The sequence below is a fragment of the Haemaphysalis longicornis genome, unplaced genomic scaffold, assembly GCF_048455015.1.
Source record: "Haemaphysalis longicornis isolate Haplotype H1 unplaced genomic scaffold, Haemaphysalis longicornis Haplotype H1 scaffold_78, whole genome shotgun sequence".
Lineage (NCBI taxonomy): Eukaryota > Metazoa > Arthropoda > Arachnida > Ixodida > Ixodidae > Haemaphysalis > Haemaphysalis longicornis.
In genome coordinates, this window is record NW_027526441.1 from 565,063 (window position 1) to 578,242 (window position 13,180).

At 43.6% G+C, this 13,180-nt stretch overlaps 1 protein-coding gene across 1 annotated transcript in view; it reads left to right on the forward strand.

The window, feature by feature from the left end:
• Positions 1 to 13,180, forward strand: part of LOC144148125 (uncharacterized) — a gene marked incomplete at its 5' end in the record, with an annotated part of 74,543 nt that overhangs the window by 201 nt on the left and 61,162 nt on the right. The window lies entirely within an intron of this gene.

Sequence of the window (13,180 nt, forward strand, 5' to 3'; positions counted from 1 at the left end):
GGAATAAGAGTGTTTCTTCAGCACAAATAATTGACACATTTTTAAGGTTATTGCGTGTAGCTAGTTTGCGTATGTGCCAGAAAGCCTGTAAACTGCTCACAACCGTTACGTCTTCGTTAACAATACTATAAATCACTGTAGCCTACGTACTTATAGATCAGCACGAATTAAAAGCGAACCTATCGTTATTTCTCGGTTACTTTTGTATGAGCAACGATTTAGGATTTTCCGCCCGCTAACTTTCTATGAAACTTTCTAAGCTCATCACATCTGCAATGACTAGTAATTATTCCGAATTAGGTATACAAGCGCTGGTCTTTATTAAACATATTACGTTGAACAAAACCGTAGACTTGTACATGAGGCGAGCTGCAACTAAAACTACAAGTTCAAACCCTGGGAAAATAAGGGTTCATATCTTAGCCGGAGGGGGCGTACAAAAAATTAATAATTCTCTCCAAACCTATACAGCACTGCACAACCACACACACACGCTCGCTGCACCAAGAATTGTTTGACACAAACATTCTAGCGCAAATTGCAAGTGCAAAACAAGCGTTATCATAAAACCGGAAATAAATAGGACGGTGCCGCTATTGCGCTCTTTTGTAAAATCAAGTCTGCGAATTTATGCCCCTGACTTGCATCTGCCAATGACATGAGCCGTATTCCAAGCAGGAGAATTAACCCACAATCTGTCGTGATTTTTTAAATGTCCGCCAAAACAAGCCACAGAGGAGTTCTGTTTGTTTTCGCCTCTACCGAAAATCTTGTCACTGCGACTTGAAATTCCTTCAGCACGCAATGGATCATCCTCGCGGAGAAAGTAACTCGCTCCAATAAGTACCTTTGCCCCTCCTTAGTTTCATAAAGAAAGCCGTGTGATTATGTTTGGTGCCTCGACGAAAAGTCTTTTAGAAAGTACTGAGTGCCCCATACGTGATTCAATACTTAAAAATATACTAAGATAATTCACTATATCTCTGTAAGCTGGAACAATTACTGTAACAATATTCTTTCGCTTCTCGGGGGGAAACTGTAGAAAAAGCAGAAACTTTGCCCCTGCACTCCGTTCTCATGGTTAACCAGAGAAGCTGTAACGTGTGGCTGGTGTATTTACCCGTTGGCTGTCCGTTTCGAATGGTGTTTTTCCTTACCATGTTGACGCTGCTACGCCCGCACTGCCGCCGCCCCTCCAGCCGTTGTCCCTTCAGCTGAGCTTCACGCATCTTCTCATTCGAGGGCAGTCGTTTACAACTGCCTCTAAAAAGCAAAACATATTGTAGCCGGCTGACCTGAATTAGTTAAAGCAATAATATGAACATCGGTAAGGTAAAGCTCGCAAATTGGCCCCACTTTAAACCGTACTCCATCTTTTCTAAAGTGCCTATTATGAGCTGGTTTTGTGTTAGTCTCTTTAACCAGTTACTCTCCCCAGTTTTTATTGACCAAACAGGAGCAAAGGTGGTGCACTATTTGCTGAGTCTACAATAGTTAGCGTAAGTAGCGTAATTTCAACGTATTTAAATATTTCAAATTTATCCGGAGACTTCACAGCAGGACTCTTCACAACTCACGTGTAGCGTCTGTGCGTAGCAGTGCCTTGGAAAATTTCACTTTTGGATACATTAACTTCGAGAGTTCAGGATGGTTCACTTGTTCTCTTGCAAATTCAATTAGTTTGCTTTGTGATTTACATAAAACAGGCTATTAACAAAGTTTCCTGCGAACCATAAAATGTGAGAGATACTAATAATCGCAACTAATATGGGTAAATGCACGCTACCAATATTTCATTTTTCCTGAACATTGAGAAACGTCAACCGCTCCTTCACTAACGTCTGTGCTCATTCAGAAAGCTAAACACCTCCGAATCTGTGTATAAGCCACTGACTAGTTTTCTGACGAGGTTCAATACCGTGATTTTCTTGCTCAAAAAAACAGTTGGTTGACATAAAGCCACGAAAGACCCCAAACTAGCTCAGCCTTTTATACTTTCCCTCCAAGACTGAGCTGCCGTTTCTAGTCTACGTCGAGCAAGGCGGAACACTGGAAGAACGTTTACCAAGGGTTGTATTCAAACCCCATATACAATTTTTTTTCGGTGGGCGTTTATCTATCAACACGAGGTGTAGGGTACGTCAAGCATAAAGTCGTTACACACTGCTTAAGGGTGCCTGACAAGCCTCACAGACGGCCGCGTACTTTAGAAAAATAGTCCTTGCAAAATGACCTATTTAAATCATGTGAACCGACGGCAGCAGTTTGTACAAGCACTTCTGTAGGATTAGTATGAGCTATTAAGCACATATACAGAAGCACACCTTGAATCAAGAATCAAAATAATGCGTACGGTAGATTTCTTCACAACCAGTTAGTTCTCTGAAAAACATGCCACTATCTGTTTCCGGGTAACTGTTTAGTATTGACATTTTTTGCTCACACGCATTACGCAAAACGGGGAATCCGTATGCCAGCTACTGCGCTAAATAGTGTGGCGACGTGGTACGACCCACTTATCGCTACATCGACCACGCGATTCAGTACTATTTTTGAATAACCCTGATACTGAGTACTAGAGGGATGTGAAGCTGGCATTTTGAAAGAAAAAAGAATAAATCCGACAGAGCTCCTGTGTGTTTGCGGAAGGGGTACTACATTATATTATACAAATTGATACCTCGTGTCCGTGAACGGCACATTATCTATACTATGCAGTGCTTTCGTTCGCCAAAAGTGAATTGAGTTTGTAATTTTGTTGTAATCTTGCACTACACAAACGTGCAGAAATTGGCAAGCGAAGACAATTAGGCATGATAAATTTTGAGCTTAACTTATGTCGCGAACACATCACATCTGCCTAGCCCTTCCGAAGCAAATTATAAATATTTCAATACAGAATGCATATTACATGACCACGTCATATCTTCAGAAAATGTAACTAAAAATTATGTCGGCTAAAAATTTCTAACAAAGCATAAACAAGGGTCAGCTGTTTCTTTAAGCTTACCCGTTTCCTATTTCTTTTCTCCGTGTTCATTTTTAACTATTCGAATTAAACCATTTGGATAGTTCTTGTAGGCCTTTTTTTGTGACCGGTGGCAACTTCGTCAGCATCTGTCTCGCCAATGTGGCCCTGAAATTCAATGAGGTTGACCAATATTAGATTCAGTATGTTCCATTTCACATGTTTTTGCATCCAAGGTTGAAAACGCAATAAACAAGGTTAAAACAATCAATGAGCGAATGGAATTGTCACACAATGTGAAAGTTTTGCAGTGAGCTTAGTTTATCCATTTTCACCGAGCCTCCCTTGCCCTTCAAGCAAGTCATAAGTAGCGAATGTTAGTGTTCGTGTGTATAAGGCTTACAGATATTTTATGGCTCTTACATCCTTTGGTTCCCTTGGTAGCGTTACTAACGTTGCGAATAGCTCTCCCTGCAAGTGATATAACCATTCCATTTTGGTGTTGTCTCGTGCACGTTGTGCACCTGAGACAGTCGGAGCGGGTCTTGTTTACAGGACAACCATTATTACTCGTGTCTGCAACTCCTCAGACGCAGGCTAAATTTGGTTCCCCGACACCTCCTTGCTGTCTCCTGCTTCTGCTTCTAAAAGGCTTAAGCCGAGCTTACGCCGGTCACCGAAGACACTAGGCATACACTGCTGTGGATTGGGGGAGCATGTAGTCTAGATAATAGCACCAATTTTTTCCCATATATTCGCACCGTGCCCCTCACTAAAATGCAAAGGCAAAACAGGGGCCCTATCTGGGGCAAGTCATCTGCGCCAGGTTTTCTAACGCGTGAGTATGCTGTGAGCTCTTACGTCGATCGTCATTAAACCCACCTTGGTGAAATAATACGTAAAAAGGTAGAATTACGTAACATAATACGTAAAAAGATAAAGGTAGAACCGGGAGTGCGAATAGTTTTAAAGTTAGGTTTAAGTTTTATTGTCTCCATTTTGCACTAATTTAGATACGCCTATGTATTTAGGCCTTTATCTGGGTACCTGCGCATGTGCGTGTATGTACCCGCATGTGTGTGAAGGTGTGCGTATGTGCGATGCTGCGTGGATGTGTAAGTGAATAAAATCATTTACAAGGAGGGCCCAAAACAAGTAGTTAGTTTTAAAGCAACAAGAAGGTAATTTGTGAATATTCAGAAATTATAAAACGAAAAAACATGTGCGCCCGGTGTGATAGGAAACGACGACCTTTAATTGAGGGCCGAACATCTTCAATATCCAGCCAGCGATGCTGCTCTATTCGTTTTTACTTTATGAATAATTCCTGGGCTTTTGACTGTGTTTCACTCTTAAGGGTTGTGCGTTACGACATCACGAAAGTCAGAGCGAGTTGAAGCTTTTTTTTTATTTTGCGCATCATAACTCACCTGTCTACGACATGTCAGGAACAATCAACTTTTGGTTGTTCTGCAACCCTGTTATGCTACCTGTGGCAGCAACATACTACAAAAATCGAAGCCCTCAAAACATACGTGCGCACAGAAAGGACCACCTTATCAATCGCCATTTCAAAAACACATCGGTTTGACCGAAAACAAAGCCATATTTCAACGACAGTAATTTTCGCGGCCACTGTCTTCAACGTACCTTCTTCAGCAGAATCATATATCCGGTAAGTGTCATTAAATATAATAACCGTTTAACACACTTGCATGAAGCGCTTCTTGAGCGTTTTTCGATGGTACCAATCTCACAGAAAAATTATATTTTATGCAAACCAGTAACTCCTCCAAGAAGCATTTAATGACGTGACATAGACGTCCGTGCACATTGTGCGTGGCATAGATTTACGTTGCACATCGTGGATTTATGCAGTACATTTTATAGAAAGCGGACACTCCTTCAGGAAGCATGTAATGAGGTAACATACATGTATGTAGACTACGAAGTACATTGTAAGCTTAAACGTTCCTAGAAGTCATAACCTAGAACGTCTCATACTTCAACAAGCTTCCCTAACGAGCCACAAGTAGCTAGATTGTGAGTCGCGCACTATGACATTTTCCGATATGCATTGCAGCATTCGGCATGTTCCCAAAGAAGTAAAACGTTAGTGTGTATTTTTTTAAATTGAAAATTGTCCTGCTGCACCGAGGTTTTCTAGCCTGCGAAGTAGGTAACAATCGCCTATTTGCGTTGACGTTAAAGCAAGAGAACGTACATCCCCACTATTTCAGGACCTTTCAAAAACCAGAAAAATGCGCAAATTTCCTGGAGACCTTCAATAGGCCGAAAAAAAAATGTCAGAGTACTGTAATATGTTCCGTGGTACACTCCACATTTCAATTTAGTATGCATAGGTGCTGGGGTCAACATGTGGTCGGCCATGGCCGAAATGCTCTTTACAGATGCCAGGCCGCAGCCTTTACATCGCGGTCTGGCACAAGAACTAGCACATTAAATTTGGAAAATTTGGGTATCTGCCGTAAAGGTCAAACAAAATATCGAGCAATACACCTTTCGCCAGGAAGAATCTTCCGCTCGTGACCCCACCTCTCCTATACGTGTCGTATACGTGTACAAAAAACCGGTAAGACCAGGCTTCACAGCCTAGTTAGGAGGGGCGTCAATATAACGTAAACATTCTGAAAAAATTCAGGTGGCCAAATCTCAAACAAAAACCGCGCATTTATCACTTGCGAGACCTATAACATTATCGTCAGGTTGGGCGCTTTGGTGACGACGCTGCGCCGAATGGATATGCCAGTATTCTTTGCGCCGATACGAGCAAAAGTGGCTGCAACGCCAGCACATATGAGAGTGCACGCAGCGCAAAGAAGTCACCAGCCTGACTTGGCTGTTTCTCCGCTGGGTAAGCCCAGCGCATCGCCGTGTCCGCCCATCCCGACGCCGCGCCAGCAGTTCGGATGGCTCCTTAGCAATGACGACAGCATTGCTATGGTGCCACGAGATGCGTGGTTGAGGTGAAAACTTTTACTGCATCTAAAAATCAAATCACGTGATGTGTGGTTGTGGTGAAAATGTTTATTGCCTCTAAAAAAATTAAACCACGTAATGCGTAGTTGTGGTGAAAACGTTTACTGCATCTAAAAAATCGAAAGAGAAAGATGGTTAACACGCGAAGCTTTCTTCCGTGCAACCTGAGTGAAAGTGAAAGTCCTAAATCCAAACTGGTTCTACCATGTCGGCATTTCGCAATCGGATAGACCCAGCAGAGATTCCGACCATGGGAAGCCTTTTACTTTTTTTGTTTTTTGAGGCGCTTGAAGTGGCTTTCCTTATAATCTTCATCGTTTTGTGGAACTCATTACGTAAAGTTGGCTTTTCTGTAGTGCGTTCCTGAGACGAACGACACCATCGGTGAGGCATAGAAAGCTTCACTGTAAGAACTGCTAGAAGAGGAGCCTTACTTAGTGGTGTAATCGGTCCAGGGCTCAAACGGCGGAAGCAGTCTGGCAGGCCCACGTGATCAGCCATTGCTTGTCTTGCAAAGCAGTGCTGGACAGAGCAATTTCCCAGGAGCAGACGGTGGAAACATGTGTAAAGGCGGGCCCGCCTGGTTGTCGTTTGGTCTTCTATACCTAATATTGCAGGGTGATACTGGGATGGGGTTATCACATGCCACGGAGTTAGTAGAGTATTGGGTGGAGAAGCAAAGATGTCTGATGTAAGTGCGTGTGTCTTGAAGCTGCTGCCATTATGTGGCTTGGGTACGGAATATTGAGTGGTATGGCAGAGTGTGTGTGTGTGTATGTGTGTGTGTGCGTGTGTGCGTGCGTGTGTGTGTGTGTGTGGGCGCGCGCGCGTGTGCATGGGGTGGTATGGAAGAAGGAGTATATGCTTGAGTGTTTCATGAAATGTGGTGATAGATTCTATTATCTGAAAGTCACTTTCTATGCGTCTTTCATATCACAAACCCGGTGCGGATGTTTGGTGTGTGAGTACCCGCGTTTCTGCCACTTGACCTCGGCACCCTTTTGTTTTTATTTTGTTTATGTACATTAACAGTACGCGGACCTCCGTTTTCCTCGTAGCATTCGCGCAGGGTCGTCGTTCACTGACTTGTCCCCACCGCTTGTTCATACGTATGGTTTTCTTTCCTTCCGTGGTTCTTTTTGCACCGGAATATGGGTTAGATGACGCTACGAGTAGCAAGTAATAGCATATTATCCGCCTTCCTGCGGCGCTGGATTTTTGCTACCTAATGAGCTACCTAATGCTCCCGCATTACAAGTACAAGGACACCTAAAATTTTTGTTGATGTTAGAAATGCGAAGACAAACTTAACATACACACATCCAGTATACGCAACAAGAGTCCATAGGTCTTAAAGTCAAGCATTCCCATGCTTTAATATCATCGCCTGAGCTTGCTGCCGGACAGCACACATCTGATTGAATGACCTAACGTAGAGTACATCTTGCCAACTGTTGGTGCGCAGACGATGTGTGCCTGCGTTTATGGTGAGCATGAATTTTTTTAAGCACTCGTTTCAATAACGGCCCTTGGTTATGCGACGAAAGCATTGTGCTACTCTTCAAATAGCGTACACCTCTAACGTTTACTGCTTCCCATCTGTGCTGGTAAATTTCACTGCTGTTTCCTTTCGAGAAACAGGAGCAGGTTTTAAGCCTAAATCACTGTGCTTAAAAAAGTTTACTACAAGTGGGTGGGGGATGCAGTCGGTGACTGCTTGTTTGCTTCATTACCAGTCTTCATTATAGTGACTGTGTTTTCAATTCAACTGTCGGTTTACACTCTTTCAGCTGTGGATTTCGACTGCGGAGAAAGATGTCAGGTGTTGCAACGTTTATTTAAATGCCGTCACATATTCTTCAAGTCATTCTGTAGTAGAGACCCATTTACATGGTGTACACCGACTATGTACGATGGAGGCTTCGACGTAAAACATCTGTTATGACTGAAGCGTACGTAGTAGGCTGCAGGAGCCCTATTGAGGCTCAGTTATTTTAAATGTACTCATTACTATATTAGGCGTTCGACAAAGGCGGAACTACTTCTCTCACAAAATACGTGAGCATTTCTTCCAAAACCACAAGCACCTGCACATGGGCTGGCCTGTCAGCCATTTCCAACCATTTTTACTGTAATATGTGTAAATTGTGGAGCCATCTAGTACAGATACTCGTTTTATGGAACGGCACCCCCACAGATAACAACCTCGCCGATCAGCTAATGTCAAAGAAATAAATGAAACCCATATTCACGCACATCCGCACCACATTGATCAAGGATTTGCACTGCATGTGTGGCGCCTGCAGGGGACGCTAATCTGTTTATTTGCTTGTTTGCTACCGTAACTACTGCCTTCGTCAAGCAGAAGCTTCACATTCACATTTCTGCACTCGAACGTAGTCTCACATAACGCTCAACCTTGATACATTTTTACTTCTGTGTCTTTTAGGTAGCATTCAATAAACCCCTTCCCGGTGTCACCGCGCGCCCACTCCCAAGTATCACAGAAAGAAGGGCACTGCAACGTATGGTAATAACCAGCGTCCAGTGCTGTGAACGCTTTCAAGCTTTTCTAGTTGCACCTCCTAGGCTGCCTAGTGATAATATCTCTGAAATTTAAGTCAGCTTACACCTTTGAAGGAGAATGTCACGGGATTATCGAATAGCGCTTTGCTGCTACCTCGTGTTTGCGTCACTTTGTTACATTTAGTTTCTTGGCCTGTTCACACTAACTACTCGGACAAGCAGACTTACCGCAATTTATACGGCATCTTCCCTAGAGTGAAAACACTCCTTCCTGTGCACTTATACTACACACGTGCCGCCACGTGCACACGTCACAGCGCACGCATCAGACTGATCCTTGTTCCCTTCTGACAGGGTGTAGGGTTAGCGCCGTTGTTATTGCGCCTGGCTGATGCACTGGCGACTTAAGTTCAAATTCCAAACAAGCGCAATTTATTTTCTCCTTACATCCGCGGCCATTTTGGAACCTTTCGCGCTGACTTCGACTACGAATACAATCACTTGCGCATAAGACTCCTAAAGCCTTCTTTAGGAAGGCTTTAGGAGTCTTCCTACTTTTAAACAAGTAACATAGTTTTAAACAAGTACTTTTAAACATGTTACTTTTAAACAAGTAACATACAGCAACGCGATGGAACACCCTATTTTTATTGACAGCTGTAGAAAAACCGAAGGCAGCCGCGGCTATCGCAACTAGGGGCCCTGTCGCAGCCGATATAGGTAAGATATCTCACGCAACTTTACGATCCGGCAGCGATATAATACTGTAACCGATGACAAATCCAAATTGTCAATTATCTTGTTACTTTCTTATTGCGCGGTTGATGCTCCTTCTACTATCTTAGGTTTAAAAATGAAGGCAAAGAGAAGCCGGGTAGAACAGAAAACAAGGGTTTTATACACATAAATCACGCGAGAAGCATTAGCTTGGTTTTGGGCTAAACTAGGGTGCTTCTCACTGTGCGCCTAGTAAACTTCTGAACTTAAAGTTGCAGATTTGTATTTTTCACAATGTACATTTGACATAGGTCATATTAGCACTGCCTGCCCGATCAACTCGTTGCGCAGATTATTCCAAATTCAGCATAAACGGAGGACTGAGAGTTGGGCGAGTTGGTAATGATGCATCTCAAAAAAACAAACTGCGCTTGTGCTGTCTTCATGTGTTCTTATCGCCGTTAATTTGCGCGTAGTTTTTTTTTGGATAAACGGTTGAACTGTGGTGCACTCAGACAATTCTTACAATAGCAGCTGACTATAAAAAGCATACAAAGGGAGCATACCTGTTCGTGGCATAATCTTAGGGCAATGCTTATGCCTATACCTTTTTTTCTGTCAATTGTTCTACCCTAGTATTCAGCCGCGTATAACCAGTGTAATTTCAAACGTTCACGAGAGCAGTTCTTGACATGCAAGTTTCACACAACGGCTATGCTGTGACTGGGTCAGGAATAGGCCAGCTTTAACGTAGTTCTCATACATGTGCCACTTTTTCACACATCCCAACCATTGCAAGGACCCCGTCCATTGCACTGGCTTACTGCTTATCTCTTATATAACGAATCTGCTTCAGCGCGTGTACTGTCTTATGCCTCAGATGATTATTCATTCGGCAAGTTATCCTGCGCTGCGAGGCCTACAGCAGCTTATTTGAATTTTTTGAAGCGCAGATTGCAATTATGGTCGAGCCAGTTCATGTAGGTATGTGCATGACTCGCTGTTCTCTCCTGGGAGAAGCTACAAAGTGGTCCCACTGTTCAATACGTAACTGAGTTTAACTAGGAGTGAGTCATACTTGTTTATTGAGAAGCCCCTCAGGCAGATTGCGAAGGCGATGCGTCGTGACACAAGTACGTAAATTTATGCAATAAATATACCAGTGGAAAGAGGCATACGTCACAGTCTAATCATATTCTGTGATACGCTGTGCTCTCTTACATTCATTTTTATGCCTGTGTTTGGTTTTGTCTTGTCTTTTTCTGAACGTTTCAGAAACGGTACTGTGGTAACCTAAGCAATACTACACCCGCAACCCTTAAACCAAATAAATAATAAGAGAGGGCGTTAGTTCATTGCTCTGTATGGGAACACAGCTGAATTGGCACAGTCCGAGCGTGTGATTTGCGTGGAAGGTTACTTTTAGCGCTATTTGCTCGTCATGCCTGCAGTATGTCCTTCGTTTGGCTATCTAAGATAACGGGGCGGCTGGTGATCGCCCGCAGTTAATATTCATACTAGAGCCTCAGAAGTGTTTCCTATAAGCCACCTAGACATACAATCTTCCATAATCAAATCAGCCCCTTTATAGGTAGTTTGTGAGAACGGCTGGCTAGCTTGCACTCAAATCGTAGACCAGGCCGAATTTTGTTCCCTTTTCTTGTTCAGAAGGCAGGCTGCGTGCTTTCTTTTTCGAACCCAATACAATCTTGTTTTCGTACATCGGCACAGACGAGCATTATTTACATGTACTATGGAGTTCCTTGTGCGACATCTCAAAATAAAATTAAGAATAAATAAGATCATTCAGAATTGGATTTCTTAGATACCGGTGGTTTCCTATGCAAACAGTTCAAATTAGCTCATTATTGTTGCGAGGTTCTGAACAGTAGAAACTCTGGGCTGTCGGTTGCTGCGGTCTTTCTTCGCAAACCGACTAAAAAGCTGGCAAGAGCACGAGACAACGGTTTTCGTTCTTCACACGCACTGCAGTGGGGTTGCTTCATCTTCTCTGTATTCCCGCTTCCGTGCTTTTACAGAAGAGTGAATAAATTAATGTGAAACCATGCAAACGTATTTATTCACAATTCCTGACAGGCTCCTAGGAGCATTGAGCAACGGGGGGTAATACAAAACTATTTGTGAGAGCATTAACGTAAAATCAAAGGTTAAAGAGACGATGTTGTACCGAGACGCAATAGGACATAAATCGCTATGTGCATTAATACAGGTGATGCAAGCATACAAACACGCGCTAATACACACAAAAAAAACAAAGATTTCTACCATTTCATTTTAAAAATATGAAAATGGCGTGAAACTCTTGTGTTTTCTTCAGCTCGTTCATAATTACAAACTGCCGGCTCGCGAGCACCCTGCCTTTCGAACGCTCCAGGGCCTGTTTGACGGCCCGTAGTTGTAGCTCGTAATTGTAAGTTCGTACGGCTTCTTCTATAGTCATGGGTGGATGGCTTCTGATATAGATGCATTGGGGTGCTGGGTACCTTCCCATAGGATCTGCGCAGGGTTGGCCTTTCTCTTGCGACAGACTTGGCATTCGTTTTATTGTGGCGTTAGCCAGCAAGGAGACCCGTTCGCAGAGTGTTCGCCATCGATCCGCGGCCACAGTGCGGCAGAATATGAGAGAAGAAGAGAGGGAGTGTCGATATTGTTACCTCAAGCGGAGACCCAGCCGGAGGCCGCATCAGCAGCAGTGGCGCTGTCCTCGCACCACTGTGTCTGCCCGACACGCCCTTCGTTCGTCGTCTCAGCGCGTCCCGTTACTGCTTGTACGCGTTGTAAAATGGACTGTGACCGGAGTGCAGGGCTGAGCAGGCAGCAAAGAAGAGGGCACGAAACGGTGACGAAACGCTGCAACTGACGGACAACAAAAGGAGCCACCAGCAATCAATGCCGGTGTTGTCACAAGCAAGCGTACCACTCCGGCGGATAAAACGTGAACATTGTCGGTACGATTTCGAGGGGCGTACAAGGAACGCCTTCTGGCGGGCTTTACTTCTAAAGCCGGAGCATTCCGTCCGCATCTAGCGGAGCCTGATGTTGGAGCGAAAGAGGGCATAGGTGTTTTCGCAGTCTTAGCGGTTCTGCAATAAATCTTTCATTTTTGGCTGACCTCACCCTGCTGTACGTTTGTATCTTTTATTTCCCGATGTAGTTGTCTTGAAAGGAGTTTTGTAATCTTTTTGACAATTGTACCGTGTTAAGGGTATTATCTCATTGAAACCAACTTGGTTCAGCACTAAAAATAATTCTTATGGCTTTCTTTTAGACGTCGCGCTATTTAAAAAAAGTACGCAAATTTGTTGCTCAAATTGAATGCTAAATTGTTCTACATCCTTTATAACTGCGGAGGGCATCCATACACAACGAAATCAAATGGTCATTTCTGCCATTTCTGCAAAAAGCCGCCAGTATGATAAAACATACTCATTTATTCCTTCATTCCATTTGGCAGATCCTCTGATTTTTTGTTTTGATTTCTCCTAACTTCCCCAATTAAACGCTCTTCCCTCTCCTTGAAGACGATCACGACCCTGTCATTAAATCAGACAAACCGAGCCAGCCAGCTTCGCTTGATGCTACAGACGATTGCCAAAAAGAGGAAACCAACCCCCTGGACCACATAGCGCACATGGTTACGCTTGAAAGACGGCAACAAGCCAGAGTGCAAATATTGGCAACAATAAAACTCGCAATTTATTAAACCATTTCAGCAGGTTCAATCTGTGGCGTTTTTCAAGAAGGGCAGGAAGGAATATTGTTACCGAACAGGTGGACAACACCCGACGTCCCACCGTCGACGAAGACGAGGGAGCGGCTGGCGTGCAGCCCGTGCGAGATCTGTGATAGTCGCAATGTAAATGTAAAATACATCATCCGCATCTCATTGTTCATATCCAGTGCCACGTAACATGTTTTGTGGAGTGTGTGGGTTTCTCACTCTCCTGG